Source organism: Globicephala melas, chromosome 8 (genome assembly GCF_963455315.2).
Source record: "Globicephala melas chromosome 8, mGloMel1.2, whole genome shotgun sequence".
NCBI lineage: Eukaryota > Metazoa > Chordata > Mammalia > Artiodactyla > Delphinidae > Globicephala > Globicephala melas.
Window position 1 is genome coordinate 105536997 of NC_083321.1, and position 24555 is coordinate 105561551.

The 24555-nt window shown below is 46.8% G+C and overlaps 1 protein-coding gene across 10 annotated transcripts in view; it reads left to right on the top strand.

Moving 5' to 3' along the window:
* Positions 1-24555, top strand: part of NTM (neurotrimin) — a 931803-nt gene that overhangs the window by 786090 nt on the left and 121158 nt on the right. The gene's annotated exons all lie outside the window — the stretch shown is intronic.

The following is a 24555-nucleotide window of genomic DNA, read 5'->3' on the forward strand; positions in this document are numbered from 1 at the left end:
TGAACATCTTAACATGTATATTCTGCAGACAACTTGAACTCAACATATTTCAAACTGCCCTTATTATCTTCTGTACCTGACTGGGTTCTTCTTGGTCTCAATCGACAGAAACGGACTCGGGTTGACTTAACAAAAAAGGAATTGATTGCAGCTCTATTGTAGAACTCATGATATTCACAGAGGGCTGATTCAAAAATGTGAAAGAGGTCAATCCACAGAAAACAATTCACAATACAGGAAGAGTCTCTCCGGGGCATTGTGGCCATAACAGCTAACATAGGAACCGTTCTTGGCACCTTTGTGGTCCTTCTGACACCTCTGAGCACCAGACATCCCAACAAGAATGAATTCCAAAGTGTTCCTGCCTGTTTTCATCACTTGCTCTAGAGGCAGGGTCCTTGGAAGGAGCACCCAGCACGCAGAGACCAGATGATATGTCCATTCTCCAGCTACTGGAGTGTAGAAGCACAGCTTCTTGGCCTCACCAGATTTCAGACCAGACTCGCACTATCTAGGGTTTCTGATATATAGGAGGAGGGTTCAGAGTCCAGGTGCCCACTGCATATTCCATGATACAAGTCTACCCAACTGGTATGTGTTTCATCTCAACAAATGACACCAGCATACATTCAGTCAACCAAGCTCAGAATCATCTGCAACTATTTCTTTTAAATATGTCTCATTATTATGGATTTACTTATTTTTTGGCCACACAACATGGCATGTGCGATCTTAGTTTCCTGACCAAGGGTCAAACCCATGCCCCCTGCAGTGGAAGCGTGGAGTCCTAACCACTGGACAACCAGGGAATTCCCAAGTATTTCTTTCTCTTTATGGTACGCATCTGTTTTGTTGGTGTTGTTTATTTAAGTCACTAAGTCTTACAATTTGATTGACCAAATATTCCTTAACTCCTTTCCACTCTACTTTTTTCCGTCTTAGATCAACCTGTGCCATTTCTCGAGGACTTTTAATACTTTCAAGCAATGATGAGGTGAAGGGTGTAAAGGCTGTGGACTCCGCGTGTACAAATCATACTTCTGTCACTCACTAGCTGGGTGACCTTAAGCATTTTCCCTCAGCTTGCTCTATGTTGTATGTGGAATAAGCTTAATAATAATACCTGTGTTCTGGTCCCACTACTGGGCATATACCCTGAGAAAACCATAATTCAAAAAGAGTCATGTACCAAAATGTTCGTTGTAGCTCTATTTACAATAGCCCGGAGATGGAAACAACCTAAGTGTCCATCATCAGATGAATGGATAAAGAAGATGCGGCACATATATACAATGGAATACTACTCAGCCATAAAAAGAAACGAAATTGAGCTATTTGTAATGAGGTGGATGGACCTAGAGTCTGTCATACAGAGTGAAGTAAGTCAGAAAGAGAAAGACAAATACCGTATGCTAACACATATATATGGAATTTAAGGGAAAAAAATGTCATGAAGTACCTAGGGGTAAGATGGGAATAAAGACACAGACCTACTAGAGAACAGACTTGAGGATATGGGAAGGGGGAAGGGTAAGCTGTGACAAAGCGAGAGAGTGGCATGGACATATATACACTATCAAACGTAAGGTAGACAGCTAGTGGGAAGCAGCCGCATAGCACAGGGAGATCAGCTCGGTGGTTTGTGACCGCCTGGAGGGGTGGGATAGGGAGGGTGGGAGGGAGGGAGACGCAAGAGGGAAGAGATACGGGAACATATGTATATGTATAACTGATTCACTTTGTTATAAAGCAGAAACTAACATGCCGTTGTGAAGCAGTTATACTCCAATAAAGATGTAAAATTAAAAAAAGTAATAATACCTGTCACATAGGGTTGCTGCAGTGATTGGTTGCAGTATGGTTAAAGCACTGTGGGTGCTCACAAACAGTAGTCGTTCCCTACAGGTAAAGTAGGGTTAAAAGTGAGGAGCAGGGGCTTCCCTGGTGGCGCACTGGTTGAGAGTCCACCTGCCGATGCAGGGGACACGGGTTCGTGCCCCGGTCCGGGAAGATCCCACATGCCGCGGAGCGGCTGGGCCCGTGAGCCATGGCCGCTGAGCCTGCGCGTCTGGAGCCTGTGCTCCACAATGGGAGAGCCCACAACAGTGAGAGGCCCACGTACCGCAAAAAAAAAAAAATGAGCAGTGGTGGTGAGGTGGTGAAGATGATAATAATGGTGGTAGTAATAATAGTAACTTCCTCTAACCAGTACCCTCCAGTACACAGTCTATATTGCTGTCAGCATTATCTTTCCAAAACAAAGATTTGATGTTGTTACTCTCCTACTTGGAATCCTTTGGTGGCTGCCATTCCCTGTGAGATAAAAACCAAACTCTTTAGTAAGGTATATAAACTCCTGCAAAACGGGACCCGAAATTATCTTTCTACCACTGTCTTCTGCCACTTGTCACCACTCAGGTTACAATAGAGGGACGTGGACCAACTCATTCCTCAGCATCTCAGAGATTGTACTTCCCCTAGTTTTCACACACATGCTGTTTCTTCTTCCTATAACACTCTACTCTCCTTTGCAGCCTTGGAAGACCCAAACACATGGCAGCTTTCTTTATATCCCCACCCTTGACCTCCTCCCTGTGTGCCCATCACACTTGGTCCATGCACATCACATGGTGACGCTGTACAGTGTTTGTTCCATATATTGTCAACCTCTACACCTGCTGGCATGCCCTTGCCCTGAATGCTCCTGTCTTATTCATTTCTACCTCTGTTATGTGGGACTGGCACATAGTAGGTGCTCAGGGAATGGCTATTCAACCCGTGCATTAATGCACACATTTGTAAGGACTCTGTGAAGACCCAGAGGACTCCAGGGAGAGGTGGAGCAACTTGTTCCCGACGAGTGCACTGTGTCCCTCCGGCTACACTTGGCAGTGAAGCAAACAGACAGAGCATTTGAGGTCCTTGACTCCTGCAGCTCTGCTCTAATCATTTCCAGTTGGTGCTTGGCACCAGGCACCTTGCTGGATACTTTAACATAATACCGGGAGGACACAGTCTTCCTTTTTCTGAAGGAATTTTCATTTCAGTAGACTCTAGTCTACTTCTTCAGTAGGTTAGCGGACATCATCCTTACGGGACTCTGGAGCCAAATTGCAATCACCATTCAGGGGAAGAACCCATGGGCTGTGCCTTTCCTAGTATTTTCTAAAACTGGTATCACTACCTTTATTAAACACAGGTGCCACATGAAAAAGCTCTGTGTTCCTTGGGAGAAGCAGGACAAGTATGTTTTCTCTGGATCTAAGAAACTAGAAACTTTGCATCCCTTCTCCAAGAAATAGTCACTCACCCTAATTAGGCTAACTGCCACTCTCTTTATTGTATTTGAAAACAGTAAGTACTATTGGGTGAAACTAAATTATCTAATTGGTAGAAAAAAAACCCAGCTGAATTCAGAAAATAATTCTTACAATATTTAATTATGGAAAAAGAATAATTTTATACAAATGCATGAACTTTTTATTTGTTGAATATACCACACTATGCAGAAGGAATTATGTTGGAATATTATATTCTGGAGACCAGAGTTGGGAAAATCCTTCTGTAAAATGCTTCCAATCCCAGTCACCATGCTCTGATTCAAGAATGAAGGATTTTCGTGAGTACTTGGAAATTATGAATCATTATCTAATAAGCAAAGGCAGAGCGCCTTCATTTCACTGATCTAAAGGACTGCACTGATTTCCCTGTAGTCAAAGCAAACAGCCTCAAGTTCTCCATTGCTGAATGGCAACCAGCACTGCTCTAGAATCTGATGCCCGCACCCGACTATCCTCCTGCAACACCTGCACCCTTGCCTGTGAGCTACTTGGTGAATGTTGCCTATGTTATTACTGTGGAAAATCATTTGATCTCAGCATCTCCTATGCATGCAGTTGAACTAAAGTAGGAAAGAGAGCCTCTCTGGAAAGGACTGGCTGTAGGGGTAGCCATGGTTCTTCCTGCATCATATCCTGTGTCAACCCACCAAAAGGGGGAAATTCCACCAAAACGTCTGCCTCCTTGCTAGGGCTGGAGAAAAGGATTTGTCCCTTCTCTGCCCACTTTACTGTCTTGGAGAAGAAAGGGTGATACTGAGTTGACCCCTAGTTCCTTGAGCAGTTCCAAAGCAGACTCCTCTCCCTTCATTCTCTTTGGACTCCCTTTGCCCAGGTGTAGAAGGCACTGCAGTAACAGGCAGGTGGAGCTCCGCTCCCTCTAAGACTGTCCACCAACTACTGGCTAGGTAGACCAGATGGCTACAGGTGAAGAGCTGCTCCTTTTCAGTTCAGGTCAGAGGAAACAGGAAGTCCCTTTTCCTGCAGGTCTGCTGCACTACAGATCCTCCCACCTGGCAGTAAAGCTGGTGTAGCCATTGATCCCACTTGAAGCTTGTTCCATCCCTCGACTGTTGTTAGTACCTGAAAGAAAGGCCCAGGGAAAGATGAACACCCTAAAATTTCAATGCTGCATTTTTTTAATTTAGGTTATTTGTAATTCTGCCACATGAATTCAATGAAACATTAGCTACACATAGTTTTCTGGCTAAAAAATATTCAATTATAGGTATTGGGTCTTTAGGCAGGTTAACACAGCATTATTAATGTACCGTGTCACTGTGAACCTACGCTATACATCATCACATCATCGGGTCACGTGTTGCAGTTTAGGAGGTGACATTCCTATGAAACTGTGTGCCTGGGCTTCTGTTTCCTGCTTGTCTTTTGCGTTGTTTTAATTTCTGTTGATTTGGATTTTTACTGAAGTCTGCTTCAGCACAGCAGATTCTTTGCCTGAGATTGTTTATACATTGTGACAGTCTTATGATGATATCTGATCGGTTAGTCTCCCAGTTCCTCTAAAAAAAGTCTTGTGTCTGTGTTCAGTGCTATAGAAATAGAAGAACTTCTTGACAAAAACGGAAAACAAAACAAAAATCTCTTACGTGCTGGCTGTCGGAAGACATTACATGCTTAAACATCACGTTCCCTCTCTGTTGCTCTCTGCTCACTCCTTCCCAGCACATGTGCATGAATACAGATAGATACACAGAGGCGCATACATGTCTGTGTACATGCGGACACGCCTATCTACCGACACACATGCATGAACACGTATTTTGCGGGAGATGTTGAACTTTCTGCTGTTCCCTTTAATGTACACTTCTCACTTTTCTTTCTCAAGACAGGAGGTTTTCTTCCATCAGAGCATCTCTCTGAAATTAGCCCTGCGTTTATAATGCATGTAAAGATTTTTTCCAGTGCTGGTCTAATGAAAAATGATACCCAGCGTTAGCACTTGCCGCCTCCCAATTATCCCATTGCTCGTGATTTGGTTATTCCACACATAGTTATCTGTTTCCCTCCCCAGTAGCTACATAAGCGGGCCGTGGTAATCTAGTCCAAAATAAACGACCAGGCATTGTTAAGTTTGCTGTATATAGTTTTAAAATGTCAGTTATTACAAGAAGAATATCTGGTTGGAGACTCTGGTCCCAATCACCAAAGGAGGCTCCAGGTCCGTGGCATGGAGGAGGGTTGGAAGTTGGTTCTCCAAGAGCACGGCTTCTCTGAAAGCTGGGAAAGGGCCCAGGAGAGGGCGGGAAGGGGCTGCTGGGTCCAGGAGCATCAATCACTTTCACGTTATTTTTGGGCTAGGATTTTCTAATGCTGACCCTGCTTTGTGCTCAGGCAAATAACGGGTCATAGCACTTACAAGCAGACAGCTGCACTGGACTTGATTCATTCCCCATCACAAATAATGGCCGCACTTGCCCACGAATCTCTTTTCCACCCAGAAATAGAGATTAGGCGAAGAAGGAAGTCAAATCTAAATGGTTGTGCCTTAGGTGGTTAAGAGGACGATAGAAGTCAGTCAATCCCAGGCTTTTGGGAAGCCCACTGGATTCCAAATGGACGTGACAGAAAGAAAGAGACCACTGCAGGAGCCTTGGTGACCACACTGGACCACAGGGCTGTTCCCACAGCTCTCTCCCCACGGGGACCTCCTGGCGGGAGCTCATTACATCCTGCCCGTGATGAGCGCACATCATAGTGAGGGTGGGCGTGATCGAGCAAACTGGAAAACAGAGCAGCCAAAGTGGCAGGAATTGGTCAGTGGCCAGCAGACCCACCAATACGTTAGTTTGGCGTTTCTAACAGCCCAGACCTCTCCGTGGAAACCCCACAAGTCTCAGGCTGTTTAGGTGGCCTCCCGTTTTCAGTTTGGCTTTGGTGTCATGACTCCCTGAGGAACCCGCACGATGACAGCAGCGGGTGGAGACCCTGCTACTCACCCACGTGGCCAGTGCATGGGGCAGACCGCTTCCCCTCCCCCATCCCACCCTAAATGGTCCGGCCTTTGGGTCAGAGCATCACAGCCATGCCTCATAGTTTTTTCTTTAATGATATGAAAACATTTTCACATAAATTGCCTAATTTGGTTCTTAACAAAAACCCTATAAGGCAAGGCAGTTGTAATCATTTCTAGTTTATAAATGAAGACAATAAGCCCCGAGACATCAACCCTTTGGCCCCGAGTGCACTGGGGACTGGAGCTGGGGGTCCTGCGCTTCTGCCCCGGCTCCAGCTCCACTGCCTCAGGCGCCCTGGCTGGGGGTCCCTGTGACCTCACGCAGGAGGGTTTGAGAGCTCGGGTGACTGGCCATGGACTGCACATATGTCATCCTCTCAGAGAGGGTGCGTTGCTGGCTGGTATGTGGACACGGCTGCTTGGCCCCATGTCCAGGGGAGCACCGTGCATCCCTGAAGGCCACTGTCCGTATCCATCCGTGTAACAGCCTCCACCGTGTGCATGACAGGAACGGAGCCGGCGGGCCTCTGGCCTCTCTACCCTCACTAGACAGTCCCACAGGAAAATGTCCTCCTCTGAGGACCTTCCCAGAGCCTTGCTTCTCTTTCCTTCATCCTCACTGGGAAGGAAGTTGTTCAGATGGTGGGATTTTTTTTAGGCTCGAGTGCCCTGGAAAAAACCAGATGAAGTCTGCAAGTGTGTTCAGCACACCCGTAGCTGCTGCTCCGCGCCCCCCCCCACTTCGTATTTTTCTTAGCTGTTCTGTTTTAGTTAGTGCCAATATAGTCTCCCCTCCTACATATCCCTTTAGGGTGAAATGCCTGCTCAGTAAGCTTCGGAAAGGCAGTATATTTTAGGCAGCCTGATAAAAGACTCTAATCGCCCCAGATTAATGCATTCATTCCTAGCCAATTGAAGGATTCATTACAGTGCTCAGGCGGAGGCTCCTCTGACAAATCTGCCCGGGGTAATGAGCCATTCAGCAGCTTCTCCCCTGTGTTGCTGGCAACCTGCAGAGGGGGCCTGAGAGGGAGCCCAGCAGAAGTAGGTAAAGTGCAAAGGAGAGGGTCAGTCTGGGCACCTCTGGCCCTGGAGGGACGTTGGGAACAAGAGGTGCTTGTGGCCACGATAGCTGCCTCTGCAGCAGGAACCGAGGAGCATCTGGTGCAGGTGCCAAGGAAGGTGGCAACTCAGACGGCACCGCTGAGCCCTGGAAGGCTGGGGAGTGAGGTTCACGGTGCACAGAGGACGTCTGGGCTTTGAAAGCGAACCCCAGTTGGGCAACCGGAGAAGGGTGTATATGGGAGGAGCTTACAAACAATTGCAGTCTGCGCCTCTAACTAACATCTCTACACGGAAATGTTCAAGGAGGGAAAGACAGACATAGAGCCCAAGAAAGTTAGGAGACATCCTAGAGATTGGCTAGCCCGTGACTCCAGGGGTGGGCGTGGGGTGTGTGACAGTGATTTTACCCTCCAGGGGACATTTGGCAATGTCTGGAGACAGTCGTGGTTGTCCAGACTCTCAGGTGGAGAAAGAGACGCTCCTGGCACGTAGTGGTGAAGACCAGGGCTGCTGCTCGACAGCCTACAATGGACAGGGCAGCCCCAAACAATACAGAAGCATCCAGTCCCAAAGGTCAACAGTGCCAAGTGTGGGAAACCGGCCAGCTGAAACCTGCCCTATTGCAGATGAGAAAGGTGAAGTAGGACAGAGGTGACGGGCTCTAGGTTACACAGAGGGTGGAGGAGCCGGGAGGGCTGCAGCCTGCAGTCTTTCTGTCTCGTCTCTATGATGTCCCTAGAACCGGGAGGCCTGCTTTCCAGTTCTGCACTGATAAGTACCCTCAGAAACAAAGTTGTTTCCTCTCCTTCTGGACCACAGAGCACCCTTCCAGCCCACATCTCTCGTAAGGAAAATTCCATCGCCGGCCTTTATGAACACACGCCGGTCCCTACCCACTTCGGTCTAGACAGATCTCTTCTGGGGAGTTAGCTTATTATCTTTGTTATGCATTTAGAAGCGGATGGTACTGCTGATAAAAATAGGAATTGCCAGAGGAGCTAGCACCAGGCGTTATGAGATGCTGATGTGCAGTGTTGTTGCCAGCAGTTCCCCGCGAGGGTGGGAAGGAGACCCCCTTCGTGCACACATAACTATATCTAACCATTATTAAATATTGATTCACCTCAGCTGGGCCCTGTGCCTGCTTCCAGATGGAGGCCAGTGCATTAACTGGTGCTGATCTCATCTGTACCCCTGGCATTGCACCCATGGCTGTCGCTGCTGACCCTTGTTCCTGAACTGACAGTGTACATGGGGAGTGATTCCTTGCCCCCCTTTTGACTAGAGAAATAAGCACATACGAGTTTATATCTGGAGTCTAGGATTCGTGGGGGTATGAGCGCTAGAGCTTCATTAAAAAAAAAGGAAAGAAGTCTCCTATGATGAACAGTCATTACAGGGACGTAGACTCGTCTGAGTATCTGGAGCAATCGTAAACATTTCCCTGAGCCGGGGTTTGATGGTGGGGGAAGGTTGGGGGGGTGGGGGCAGATAGAAGGAAAGAGGGGCCGAAGTTAAGAACAAATATGCAAACCCAGAGTGTGTGCTTAATGGAACCGAGATTTATTTTTCTGTGTGTCTTCCTAAGCCTCTAGATAGATCACAAAAAATACAGCCAGCCAGAAAAGAAATAGCCCAAATGTAATTTAAAGGCCAACTTTTTAACCAGTACTTCAGCTGGGAGACACCTTTCCTGTGTTCCTTTAAGATTCCCAGCTCGGATCAGCGCACGGCACGTGGCGGCCTGGGAGCTCCGGAGCCGTGCGGAGCCCTTGGGTCACGGCACTTGTACCTGTATGAGCCCTTCACCTTAAAACTGCTGGAGGCGCGGGAACAGCATGTGCAAAGGCCCGGTAGCGGGAGGGAGTGAGGATCCCATTTAATCATCATGTCTCCTTCGGTTCCTCTGGACTGTGCTGGTTTCTCAGACTTGTCTTTGATGATTGTGACAGTTTTGAGGAGCACTATTCAGGTCTTAGTTGCAGTACGTGGGCTCCAGGGTGCGTAAGCTCTGTAGTTTGCGGCACACGGGCTCTCTAGTTGAGGCACCCAAGCTCAGTAGTTGTGGCACGCAGGCTTAGTTGCTCCAAGGCATATGGGAGTCTTAGTTCCCCGACCAGGGATCGAACCTGCGTCGCCTGCATTGGAAGGCAGATTCTTTACCACTGGACCACCAGGGAAGTCCCCAAGATATGTCTTTTTGATAGAACCTGTACTTAAAAATGTTTCCCCAGGGAGTTCATCCTGGAGAAGACCCAGGATAGTGGGTAAGACCCCACCTTATCTGGGGTCCTGATTATTGAAAGACACGGGAGAGGGATGCTTTGTTCCAGATGAGGATTGGAATCCCTGGCCCTGCCTCTTACCAGCTGTGTGGTTTTGGGCAGGTCACATCACCTGTCCAAGCCTCAGTTTCCCCATCTATAAAATGGGCTTAAGAAAAGCACTTACTGAAGAAGATGTGGCACATATATACAATGGAATATCACTCAGCCATTAAAAAGAATGAAATAATGCCGTTTGTAGCAACTTGGGCGGACCTAGAGATTGTCACACTGAGTGAAGTAAGTCAGAGAGAGTAAGGGAAATATTGTATGATATTGCTCATAAGCAGAATCTAAAAAGAAATGGTACAAATGAACTTACAAAACAGAAACAGACTCACTGACTTAGAGAACAAACTCATGATTACTGGGGGGAAGGGTCGGGGGAAGGGATAGTTAGGGAGTTTAAGATTGACATGTACACGCTGTTATATTTAAGCCTGCGAGCCACAACTACTGAGCCCGCGCATCACAACTATTGAAGGCTGTGCGCTCTAGAGCCCGTGTGCCACAACTGAAGGCCACACACTCTAGGGCCTGTGTGCCACAATTACTGAGTCTGTGTGCTGCAGCTGCTGAAGCCCACATGCCTAGAGCCTGTGCTCAGCAACAAGAGAAGCCACTGCAATGAGAAGCCCTCTCACCACAACGAAGAGTAGCCCCCGCTCGCCGCAACTAGAGAAAGCCCGCTCACAGCAACGAAGACCCAATGCAGCCAAAATAAATAAATAATAAAATAAAATAAAATGGATAACCAACAAGGACCTACTGTACAGCACAGGGAACTCTGCTCAATATTATGTAACAACCTAAATGGGAAAAGAATTTGAAAAAGAATAGATACATGACGGCTAGTGGGAAGCTGCTGCATAGCACAGGGAGATCAGCTGGATGTTTTGTGACGACCTAGAGGGGTGGGATAGGGAGGGTGGGAGGGAGGCTCAAGAGGGAGGGGATATGGGGACATATGCATACATATAGCTGATTCACTTTGTTATACAGCAGAAACTAACACACCATTGTAAAGCAATTATACTCCAATAAAGATGTAAAAAAAAAAAAAAAAAAAAAGATTCCCAGCTCAGGACTTCCCTGGTGGTGCAGTGGTTAAGAATCCGCCTGCCAGTGTAGGGGACACGGGTTCGAGCCCTGGTCCAGGAAGATCCCACATGCCGCAGAGCAACTAAGCCCGTGCACCACAACTACTGAGCCTGTGCTCTAGAGACCACGAGCCACAACTACTGAGCCCATGTGCTGCAACTACTGAAGCCCCTGTGCCTAGAGCCTGTGCTCTGCAACAAGAGAAGCCACTGCAATGAGAAGTTCATGCACCACAACGAAGAGTAGCCCCCGCTCACCGCAACTAGAGAAAGCCCGCGCACAGCATCGAAGACCCAACGCAGCCAAAAATAAATAAATTAATTTAAAAAAAAAAAGATGCCCAGTGCAGGGGAAGAGTATTAAAGTTACTGATTTATCTTCAGTAGCACAGTTATTTTTATTGTCTTGCCAGTGACAGGTTTTTTGTTTAGCTTTTCTCTGCAGTTCTATACACCCTTCTCCATGAAAGAAGAGCAGGCCATAGGCTATTGTTTTCTTTGATGTCCTGGTGCCTCAGAAGACACGGAGCCTGGCCATCTCAGAAGCACATCAACACTTTCTCTGGCTTCATAACAAGCAGCACATTTTGAAACAGTAGATACGGCTGTCCCGCCCTCTGGTTCACAACAGAGAGGTGTGTGTGCACACGCAGGACACGTGTGTGGCTTTGGGGGTGCATGTGGCCATAACAGTTTGTCCATAGAAACTTTTAACAGAAATATGTCTTCTACTACCAGGGAGCCACAGGAAAGATTAATAAGTACAATTCAGTTCAAACATACGAGTAAACAATCATTTGTTGTGTCCCTCCTGTCTGCAAGGAACCCTGATCCACATGGGGACATGCAAAGGTGAAGCATAGAAAAATAAAAATATGAAAGAGCTTTCCTTATGGGTCACATATTCCAGCGAGGATGCAATGTCCATGTACCAGCAGTTACCAAGGCAGAATATAATCTGCTGTATGGGAGTGGTTTTTGTTTTTTTTTTGAATTTATTTTACTCAAGTATAGTTGATTTACAATGTTATGTTAATTTCTGCTGTAAAGCAAAGTGATTCAATTATACACATATATTCATTCTTTTTCATATTCTTTTCCATTATGGTTTATTGCAGGATATTGAATATAGTTCCCTGTGCTATACAGTAAGACTTTGTTGTTTATCCATTCTCTATATGACAGTTTGCATCTGCTAATCCCAAACTCCCAATCCTTCCCTCCCCCACCCACCCCCTTGGCAACCACAAGTCTCTTCTCTATGTCTGTGAGTCTGTTTCTGTTTCGTAGATAAGTTAATTTGTGTTGTATTTTAGAATCCACATATAAGTGATATCATATGGTATTTGTCTTTCACTGTCTGACTTACTTCATTTAGTATGATAGTCTCTAGGTCCATCCATATTGCTGAAAATAGCATTATTTCATTCTTTTTTATGGCTGAGTAATATTCCACTCCATTCCATTGTGTATATGTACGACATCTTCTTTATCCACTCATCTATCGATGGACATTTAGGTGATTTTCATGTCTTGGCTATTGTGAATAGTGCTGCTATGAACATACGGGTGCATGTATCTTTTTGAGTTATGGTTTTGTCTGGATATATGCCCAGGAATGGTATCGCTGGATCATATGGTAACACTAATTTTAGTTTTTTAAGGAACCTCCGCTGTTTTCCATAGTGGCTGCACCAATTTACATTCCCACCAACAGTGCAGGAGGGTTCTGTATGGGAGTGTTTTGAACAAAGGGCTGTGAGAGGTTGAAGATAAGAGAAATTGATTCTGACCAGGAAAGTTCATGTATTCAGCATGCATGTACCAAGTCCCTACTGTGTGCTGGGCACTGTCCTAGGTGACAGGGATACAGAGGGGAAGTATGGAGTTTAGGTTTAATGAGAAGAGAGAAACAACAACACTAAACAAATAAATGGGAACTTCAGAGAATGGACAGGGGCCATAAAATAACTAAAGCAGATACTGGGATGGGGCCGGGAGCTCTCTGAGATATTGTGGTCTGGAAGGACGCAGAGTAGGTGACAACTGAAATGAGAACTGAGTGACAAACAAGTATCCACGTGAAGATCTGGGGACAGAGCATTTCAGGCAGGGAACAGAAACTGCAAGGCCTGGGGGAAGGACCAGCTGGGCACCTTCCAGGGGCAGACAGCAGGTCCGGGGACTGGAGTTGAGTGAATTCTGGGCACGCTAAGGTCAGAGTTTGTCAGGGGCCAGCTATGCAGAGTCTTCGAGACACAGTGTGAACTTTGAGTGTCATTCTAAGGGCAGTCAGCTGCCATGAGAGGTTTCTAAATAGGGGGTGATATGATTAGATTTATGTTGTTGTGGTTTTTAATTAGTCCACCTGTGATGCAGAAAATGGAATGTAGAAAAAAGGAGGGAAGAGAATGTATCAAGGCAGCATGAGGGTTATTTTTGAAATAAAGCCAACAGGACTTAATAACTGGACGTAGAAATTGAAGGAAAGGGAGAAATGATGGGTGATTCCTATGTCTTTGTCCTGGACACTTAGGTAGATGATGGTGTCATTAACTAGGATGGGTCAATTAGGAGAAGGAGGTGAGGAATCTAGAACTCTTTTTGGGACATAGTAAGTGAACTTGTCTATTGAACAATTAAGGAGGCCACATTGCTATCCTTTGTTGAGCACACACTGTATACCCAGTATTATTCTAGGCTCTTAGGTGTATGACCTCATTGAATCCCCAGGGTAACCTGGGGAAGAAGGAGAAGGTGATGCTCTTTCATGTGCACAGATGAGTGTTATTCAGAGACACACATCTCTTGGAGATCTTATGGCTGAGGGAGGATGCTGGCAAGGAGGCCATGCGACCGTATGTCCCACAGAAAGTAGTCAGGTGCCCTCGTCCCCCCCGTACCAGGAGAGGAGAGCTCCCCTCCTGAGGGGTGCCAAGGAGCCGGCGGCCTCCTGTCAAGACTCACTGACATCCTGATGGGCCCACTTCTGTCTGCTGTGAGCTGATGAGGGAGAAAGAGAGTTATTGTCAAATTCCCAACTTGCCCTTTTTGATACGAAGTTCGCTTGTGATATTTTTTTAACTTAGGTAGCTAATGCATTTTGTTCTCCGGAGTGTGAGAGACCCAGTTTCCCGAGTAGCCTTTAATTAGTTTCTGGATGATGACATCTCCACCGAGAAGCAACCAGTGGCATTCCCCAGTCTCAGGGGGGAGATAAAAGAATCTAATAAAGACATTCGGTGTTTCTAGGTGATGTATTTGACAAGCTTTGTATTAACAAGAAGTCTTGTTGGAACTTTATTCTCTTTCCAACTGCGCTCCCTCCCTGGCCCCGGATCCCTGCCATTTCACAGGAGGATTCACAGAGCTAAGAAACTGTAGATTCAAACAGACCAGCTGCATCTCCACCTCTCGTTCTAGAGGGGAAGAGGCTTCATCTTGATCTGTTCACAGACCGTAACCTTTATGAGGGATTTAGTGGCAATAAGGCCTCGGAACAAAACTCCACTTAAAACCAACTGACAAGTTCTTTTGCACAGCAGTGGGGCCACTTCCTGGGCCTCTGGATTCAAGGCCGGATAATGAGGTGTTCCTTCCACTAGCCTTAATTATTGCCAAAGATGATGGTCACAGGGAGAGTGGGTATAACTCACAGCTTCATTTCAATGTTGGCACCATTGCTACTTGGATGGAGAGAGGCAGAAACTCCCCTTCGGGCTGTCCGCCTTCCTCTGAACTTAACCTTGAGGGTGCTTGAGGGAAAGAGAAAAGTCTGTGGAAGAATTTGGACCATACGGTGGTCAAGGCGGGGTGGGGAGGCCACTGCGGCCACCTTCCCGCTGCAGTCAGCACAGTTCCCCGCTGCACACGTTTTATAGCTTGGGCTTGAGCGTATAACCGCCAGTGCTTCCAGGCAACTAGGAATTAAAGTGCTGATGATGCCATCGAGGCAGCTGAGAATGGAAGTGATCTTGGCACCATTGGCAGCCAGCACATTGACAGCCTGGAGACGCCGGCTTCCGCAGAGCTGAGCACAGGGCCCCCAGGAGGCAGGGCTCCATCCTTGCCGTGCCCCTTTGACCCTTTGCCTCCATCTGACCTGGATGGGGCAGCCTGGGAGAAGGGACTAATTGGAACCTGCTCTCCTGGGCAGCTCTTAAGGGCACGAGGAGAGTCTGAACAAAGAAAATCTTTTCCAGGAGTCTGGGAGATTATGGTGACGTGTACAGGCACATTTGCATATTGTTTACTCTCAGGATGGCAAAGTGTGAAGCTCATCCTTGGGTCTGGTGACAGCGCTATCGTAGAAAGACCGTTCTTCTCTCCACACAGTGGGTTTCTGAGCAGAAGGAAGGACATCCAAGGGGCAGAGGTACATCTTCCTGAATGGGGAGAAGAATGAGCCCTGTTAAAAACGCAGTGGCAGCACAGGAATGGAGGACTTAAAACTGAAGTATGTAAAGGGCCCCTCTAACCAAGGCCCAGGCTGTCTGCGGGGCCCGGCAGTGTGTCTTGATCCAGATGGGGGCTGGGTCTCCTTTCTCTGCAGATCTTCGACAGCTTGTAGAAAAAGTGTGTCTGGAGGATGGGGTCTGGGATACGGCACGAGCGACAGTCACACCTGGGTAGCTGTCCTTAACGGGCCCCTCGAGTTTCGTGGGCATCAGCTTCATGCCTGCTTTGGAAAGTGAGAACCACTGAAAGATGCTGGATGCCAAGGCAGAAAAAGAATCCACTTGAAGAGGCTCTAAGGCAGGGCCTCCAAAGATGTGGCGAGGCTCTGGCTGCTGCGACCAGCAGGAGTAGACAACTCTTGGTGAAGAAAAATTAGAATCAGGAGAGACCAGAAGCACCTTGTCAGCCACTACCTCTGAGACCGTGGGAAGAAGCCTTGTCCTGTGCCGAAACCCTGGTCAGCCCCTCCGGGTTGGCTTCTACGGCAGGCAGTAATGCTCTTTCCCTGGTATCGATTGGACTCTGCGTTATCTCGATCATAATAGCATTCCTCTGCAGCGTGGTAAGCAGTTCACTAAGTGCTTTCGGTTATAGGACATATCTCATCTGATTCCAAAACCCTGTAGGCAGAGCTTAGGTCTGAGATCTGCCACTTCCTAGCTCACTGACTTAGGGCAGGTTAGGAACTGGTTGCAGCCTCAGTGTTCTGGATTAAATAGGAAGAGAAACGGGCGGTATCTAGTACTTATTAGGTGTATGACAAATATTAATTCTCTTCCATGAGGAATAATAAAAAAGTAATCTTTTTCTGGGTTTCTCTTTTTAATTTTTTTTCAGTTTTCCTCATGAAGTCAGGTAGCTGAGTCAGGTTCTTAATTGATTACATATTTTTGTACTATCATTTTCATCTTTGAGGACCCGTTTGTGTACATTTTAGTTGATTTTTGTAGGGACACGTTATTGAAGTATCTGCAGTCTGCCTGACTTCCTGTATGAGGACCTTGGGTTCACTGCATTACCTCTCTGAGTTTCAGGGTCTTTACTATACAGTGGGGGGGTTGCCTGTGAGCTACCAAAAGGATTTAAAAGGAAGCAGCAAACGTTAAGCCCCTGGCAAAGTGCTCGGTGTACAAGGTGTCCATGGTCCTTCCCTCCCCGTCCCGCCTCTGCTCCCTTCCTGAACTGGTCCCTAAAGAGCTGGCCCCAATCAGGGGCGTGGAGGGTGAAGGCCGTCACGTACCTTCAGCCGCCATCACGCTAGAGCTGTACAGTAGCTCGCCCTGTCTGGATATCGTGATTAGCAATAATTACCGTACATCCCCCCATTAAACAATTGATGAAGAGAGCATTCCCGGCAATTTCTTGGCTGTCGCCAAATATAACGGAGCTCCGATGGTGACAAGTAGGTTGCTGTGAAATTCAATTTACTCGAATATGCCCGAAAGCAGTGAAGTGTGGAGTGGGGCCTGCGTGGTGTTTACTTTCCTCTCCAACGTCTCTATCAGGAATGACGAAACTGGATCAGGGAGCAGAGCTCATAAAAATTTCCACATTTCAGCTGATCCTGAAAGGAACACATTCCGAACTTCAGAACCAGTGGTTTATGACTAATCCCAAATAAACCACTAGCGTTTCTCCCCGGGCTTCCTGATTTTCCCCCGTAAACATGAATGGTTTTAGTATGGAGAGAAAGAAAGAATGAGATGGAAGAAATGACAAAATGATTCTGGTAAAAGAACTAACAAGCCGCCCGAGGCTGTGTCATCGAGGAGCTCTCTGCATGGTCAGGCTCGCATTTGGGCTTCTGAATCTCTGGACTCTAACCTTTCCCTTCTGGAAAGCCCAGTGCTGGCGAGGGGGGAGGGTCCTATAGCAGACCTCCATCCCCCACTGCCTCCACGCAGTCACTTCAAGATGCTGTTTATCTCAGAACCACTAGCGCATCTGAAGAAGTGGTCAGCACCCACCTGCGGGGGCAGGCAAGCCTATCTCAGCCTCTAAACCAGAGCATCCTCCCGGCCCCGCACTGCACCTGACGTCCAAATTTAGCCTCATCCTGGCCTCTAGAAGTATACATTTTTAGTAACATTAATAAATCGCATTTGAATAGTACTTTATGTTTAAAACGTGATTTCTCACAGTTTCATCTGATCCACAGGACATGTGTTTTAAAAAGGCAAGATGGGTATTGATATAACTAAAATAATCAGAGTTAAAGGATTTACATGAGTTTATACAGCTAGTAATAGTCGGGTCTGGGCTTCACATACCTGGTCTTCTGATGCGACGCTTAGAATTCTTTCTCTTAAGAGATCCCACAGATCCCACAATACTGGTGTCCTATTATACAAACATTTGTATTGGGAAGAAGGAAGAAGGGAAAAGGGAAAGAAGAAAAGACAGACTGACTAGTCTTTTCAGTCAAAATAAGCCAAAGAAACACTTCTCAGTGGACTCAGCAGTGGGTTTGATTGATCATTCCTCTGTCATGATACGGGGACAGCTGGGACCCCTGGTTACAGGAAGCAGCAGCTACAGCCCTGCCTCAAATGAAAGCTCCCCGGAAGCCGCGGCTCCCTGGTCCAGTGCGCAGTGGGAGGACGATGAACAGGCGGAGGATGGGTAGGAAGTGCCCGTGACGGAAGAGGGAGGAAGATGAGATAGTCATGCAAATGCTGGATGGTCCAAAAATATATGGATGAAACCTCCCGCCCACTCTCCTGATAGAGAGCAATGCCGTGTAAGAACGACAGAGAGTGCCCCCTTTCCTAGATGCCCTGTGGGCAGACGGGTGGTCACGTGGAGGTGCAAAAGCAGGGTGCCCCACGTGGGAGGGTGAATCAGCAAGACTTCAGACCCAGAGAACCCCAGGCTGGGTGTGTGCACTCCACTGCACGAACTCTCTATGGAGAGAATACATTTGGGATCAGATATAATCTGTATTCGGGTCCCACCTTCAACACTTGTTATCTGGGTAACAGGAGCACATCACTAATGGCTCACAAAGCCTTAATTTCTTCATCTGTAAATTGGAATAGTAATCGTACCACCTCATAGGATTCTTGTGAGATTAAATTAAATAATGGTGTCAAAGTTCCTGTAAAATTTCTAACGCACAACAGAAATTCACAGTCTCAGTTCATATACGTATATAGTTGGTTTCTGTTTATTTTTATGTATGCATCCAAATTTCAACATGCATTTATTGTTTTTCTAACCCATCTATCCCCTCATTAAAAGAAACCACTCTGGAACTCTGCAATTTTCAGTTGCATGTCCTTGAATATATCCTTGACCTCTCTGAACAGATGTATCTTCATCTGTAAAATGTGGGAAAGGAAACAATTAGGGTGACCAATGGCTTGGAACTTTTCTGGTTTTAGCGCTGAAAGTCCTGTGTTCTAGGAGACTCCTGTAGTTCCTGGTAAACCAGGACAGTTGATCTGCTTAGAAATAATATCTGCTTGTGGGATTCATGCAGGGGTAAGATAAAGTGAGGGCAGTATGTGTAAAACAGCGGTGATACAGCAGGCATTTAATAAATAGTAACCATTGACATTATTATACACGCGGAGAGTCTTCGAGGGCTATTCAGAGATGTTGAGGAAATGCAGTCATTTTGAGGCACTTGCATTTCCATACAGCCTTGTCAAAACACTTTCATTCATTCATGCAAAAACTACGTGTTGAACACAGACTGTTCAGACATCGTGGTGTGCGCGGAACGCTTCAGTGAACAAGACCACCAGCTGGGCTAACGTTTTACTGGGGAGAGCAGACCATATGCAGCAGTCTGGTGTGGGGAGTTCTACTTCAGGAGAGATGGTCGAGGAAGGCTTCATGGAGGAGCTGAGTTTTCAAGAACAGGACAGACCTGGCCAAGTGAAGATCAGGGAGGAAGGAGACTTTGAAGAACCAAAGACTGGCCTGAGGTGTTTCAGGAGGAAAGGAGGCCAGTGGAGTGGACATTCATGCACCAGGTTAGGACCCAGGCCTGGATGTCTCTGTGGGGTCTGGACACCAGGAAAGTCGAGGGTATTTCAGACGGCTCCTTTAATTCTGTAAAGACAAAGGTGCCAAGGCCTTAGCTGTGGCGCAGCCCTTGCTGTGGAAACTGTCCCGAGCCCCCGTGGGCATCTCAGACCTTCACTGCAGAGAGGAGGTGGGTGGGGGGCAGGGGGAACGGGGAACATGCCACCAGCACCAGAGGCAGCACCTGGGATGCATAGATCTGCGTGCGTCCTGTGGAGGAACCTGGTCCAAGCCGCTTCTATGCATCCTCAGCTCCACGGGACCGTGAAGGGCTTAATAAAACATCTCAATTTGGATTTAATAGGATATCTACTGTGTGCTAAAAACAGCAAAATTGCTATATATTAATGACATAATTATTAGAATTTAACACCTGGGCAGTGGAGGCTACACGAAGAGTGAGGAAGTTCCCTAGAATACTGTTTTAATAATTATGTTATTTAATTATTTACACATTTGAATTAAAATTCAATAAGAGCCAGATTAAACCTTAACATAATAAATTAAATGTGGAACTCTATCCAAAAAGCATGGCTCAGGGGGTCTCTGCCTTTTTCCAAACATAATCTAACCACTTCTTGATCTTTCTAGATTCAGACCTCAAAAGTCAGCAGAGACATCACATCCATCAATGTGGAAATAAGCTGATGGCCTTTTTTAAGGAATCTTGGACTCTTAGCAGGTCTCAGACTCACCCCAGACCTTTGGCTGTGTGATCCCAGCTGCTAACAGAATAGTTCTGCCACCCTGCTGGCCCCTTGTCATCTCATCAGCTTGTCTAAAACAGAATCACACTAATGTTCTCCCCCAGAGACGTTATTCATATAACATAAGGGATCTGCCAGCTCAGCCATCCAGCTGCTGTTGAACAAAATGGCCTTCATTTGACTCCGTGTTCCTGAATCCCCCATCCAGGCACCATCAGGCACCCGCAGCTTGTCCTCGGCTTTGCTCTCAAACCCATCCTTTTCTTTCCACCCTTACAGAGCCCACAGTTTAACCCAGGCCTTGAACATCACTCTCCGAAATCCAGTGTCTGTCTACCCAGTCCCTCTGACACACTGTTACAAGCTTATTTTGCTTAAAGTATATTAATATATTTGTATATCCACTATATATTTATATATAGTATTTCCTTTTTTAAACAATTTCAAATGCTTGCCATTGCCTATAGGATAGAGTTAAAACCCAGGAAGGACCTGGCCATTCAGGCTGGTCTGTAATCCGGCTCTAGTTTACCTCATTGACCTTGTATCCCATTCTTCCTCGAGTCGGTTAGAATTTGTCAACCTTCCATTCTGTGTTGATGTGACATATGTGTCTGCCAAGCACACGATATACGAAAACTCACTTATTGCGTACTTCGCATCGCTTAGAGCCTCTATAAGTGCATTTCATAAACTTACCCCTAAATCCTCAGAGGGATCCGGTGAGATATGTGCAATTGGCTTCACGACCTGAGGACATGAGGCACAGAGAGGCGAGGTGACTGGGCCAAGGCTGCACAACTTGAATGTAGCAGAGCCGGGATCTGGACCACTGCTCTCCATCACCTCTGGTGCAGAGTAGACTTTGCATCCTCACACGCATGCTGGATTTCTGCCTTCCCAGCCGTGCCCATGCACTTCTGTCCCACTTGAAGCAGCTTCACTTGCTCTGCAGACATGACCGTTTCTCTTTTGTTGGCACCCGAACTAGACTCTGTAGCCCAGGAGAAGCCGTGCCGACACCCACACTCTTACTAACTCACAGAGTGCAATGTCTATACCAACCTTCTAGCATCCAATCCCACACAAACAACCCCGTGACGCGGTGGATCGTATATATGCACGGTTTCCCCAAACAGATTGTAAGTTCGTGGAGGGCCAAGAAAATGTGTGCATTGCTGCACGTCATGGACGTACCTAAGCCACAGTGTGTATATAGGAGGTGCTCACTCAGGACCTGAGTGACTTTTGGCCATGTCTCCTCCAGTAGCTATCCTTCCACTAATAATTATGCCTGGCCACCAAAAGTCTTACTAAGAGTATTTTTCTAACATCACCTGCTTTGCCCAAAATGCCTTTCCTCCTCAGAACTGATCCATTTTTGCTTGTCTTCTGGGGATTAGCTTAGGTGTCTCATATCCAAGGAGCCTTCCATGACATGCATCTCCAGGCTGGCTAATGCGTCTCTCCTCTGCATTTCCTCAACACCTTATCTGTCCTTCTGTGTCACAGTGCACTAAAGGGGTTTGCTTCTGCTCCTGTCTTTGCATCTCTAGGCTGTGGACTCCTTGAGGGTAAACACTGTGTCTTCTAGATGTCTTGCCCCTTAGGGCTAAGCACAACACTGGTATAAGGAAGTGCTCAGTGAGTATTGATGGATGAATGAATGAATGAATGAATGTGTGAGTGAATCAATGAAAACAAAGCAATCCTAGTGTGTTTCCAACCACCTGCATGATGAGATGAGATAAGATGCAGGAGGTATCCATGGAAACAATATAAAAATGTAAGCAGCCCTGTCTCAGTGGGTCAGAATTTTCTTATGAACATGGATTAGCTGAGACCACAGCGCATCCTTGTCAATTCACTTTCATTTTAAATACTGACAGCATGTTAGAAGTTGCCGCCTGGAAGATGGTACTTCTAACCTCCTAGCATCTTCGGCACTGTGCCGGTTTGGTTCTGGTGATTGGCATTGCACCTCTGGTCAAACCGTCTCAGCTCTGTGGCATGAATGGTCTCCTTTCAAAGTCATCTCGAGGCAATTTGCCACCTTCAGGCTCCACCCTGAGGCAGGATGGAAAGGCCAAACATTTCACCAACTGCGACTTCGTGAGTTGGACATGTTCCAGTTGTTAGTGGAGGGAGACAATTCCAGATGATTCTTCCAAGCATGAGGTGTGATGGTCTCATTTTATATACTTACTGTGCCAACAGCTTGGCCCAGACTACCTTCTCTTCTACTTGGGGACTGTCCATTGTTCTCTAGTGTATGATTAGCAGATTAGCTATCGTGTAAGAAGCCAGGAAAATGAACTCCCAGGAAGCCTTTCCAAAGCAAGAGTAATTCATTACCCTGCCTGATTTCCACTTAAAATGTACTTTGAGCACACTTCCAGCTACAAACCCTAAATCACCCTGTGTTCACAAAGTCCATCATTTTTTTAATTTTATTGCATGGCATTTTCGTGACATAATCCCTCGCAGAGCATCTCAGAGTGCCTTACAGATCAATAAATTACTTACCTGCAGAGTCAAAGCGATGTCTGCAAGGCCAGCACAGCCATTCTGCAGGCAGCCTGTCCTCTGGGAAACAGGCAAGGCTGTGTGAGTGCCAAGGGTGGGCAGGATCAGGGCCAGGCAAATGTATGGCTTGGGGGTGAGGTGGGGTTCAAGAAGTGCAAGTCCCAGTTAAAGCTCTGCGAATAAAATACATCAAATTTAAATGATTCTAGAACTTAGAGAGCTCACAAATTTGGACCCTTTGGACAGTCAGCAAATCAAGTGTCTAGTCATTAACTTGTCAAGTATCTTTCTCTCCTGGAAGGTTCAATCTAGCTTTTAAAATGATACAGCCATGAATCATAATATAATGTCTTAGAAGTCCCACGTCTTAGAGCCAGCAGTCACTTCCCAGCCCTGGCCACATCCACCGTCCATTGTGTCTGTGCTGCCAAATATCCATGAGAATGCAGGTATGTATGTGTGCAAGGGCATAGACGCACTCGCACACACAGACATCACACCACAGTTGCCTCTCTACCGGAAGCTCCACGCGGATTTAAGACTAAAAATGATTAATTGGTGCTTGCTTTATGCAAGGGACCGTGTTGGAGACAGCAGAAAATAAAAAGATGAGCAAGGCTCTTGTCCAATATCTTATACTATGATAATTTATAGCCAAGGAGAAAGATGAGAGAAGGTAACATAAGCCAGTTTATTTTAATGCCGTGGAGGAGGCTACAGTCTCCAAGCAGGAGAGGCCACATCCCCTTGGACGTCGCCTGGAAGACCTCGTGGAAGGGGTGGCAGCTCAACCTTGAATGAGATTGAATGACTCCAGTAGGTCTAGACAGTTGGAGAAAGAGGCGAAGGGACCAAAACCAGTAGCAAGGGCTTGGGGCTCAGAAACCGAAGTCCAGTGCATTCTCGCTAATGAGCGTTCCTGGTTGGGCGCAGTGTGGAAACAGATGGGAAGTCAATTTTCAGGAGAAGGAAGGAAAGGAGCAAAGGCTGAGAGCAGCTATCTGCATGACACGCTCCTTTCTGGAGGAAAAAATCCAACACCATCAGGAGTGAGTGATGAATGGATCCAGGAGAGGAAAGACCAGCACGGAAAGTTCCAACCAGTCTGATTTTCCTGTGAGGGTTGCCCCATGACCTTGGTCCCATCCAGGGAATAAGGGTGATGGTCAGCTCGCCTGGGGTCTCCTGCAGGCCAGATGGCACTGTGTCCTGGGGATAACGGGTCCTGGAATAGCACACGGGGGTGGCTCAGAAGCATGCTGATTCAAGGAGGCAACCTGACCTGAAGATGCCTAATAGAACCCGACAGAGGGGCCCCTTAACCTGTAAAGAGCTAATGTGCCAAAACCAGTGTGAGTAGAACTGAAATGACTTGTGTTAACGGCCCGGTTCTGAGGTTGTCGCAGACATGTAGCCAGGTGGGGAGGTGGCTCCCGTGAACAACCATTATAATTCCATCCTATAAATATGTGTTGCATCTTATACTATGGATATAAATGTAAGTAAGACCTGGCTCAAGCCATCAAAAAAGCTCATGGTCTAGGGGGTGAGGGATGCTACGCAAATAACTACAGCACAGTGGGATAAGGGCCAAGAATTGGAGTTGGGGGGCTGCCCAATAAAAGACACCCTTACTTTATAAACCCATTGGCAGACAAGACAAATGAGTAGTCATTTCATGGTCAAGCATCACACTCGCTAGTGGTAAAGATGATACTGGAGAATTGGGCTTAGATGTGCAGCAACAATGAGCTTCCACCTCTGAGCCCCAGAATGAGACAGATGCACACTGCTGGCTGTGCTCATCCCCGTGGGATGCTGTCCTGTAAAACAGAAATGAGAAAGTGCACAACATAATGTAACTTCCTAAGGAAACCCTGGCTCCAAAACAAAAGACTAAACAAAGTTGGGGAATTCCGTCCCCAGATCTACAGTTGGGATGAACCTCTTCATCCTTTGGGGGGATTAAATCTAAGACACAGAGAAAGAGGCCAAGTCTGTCACGTCTGATTGACTCCCCGTCAGGTGCGT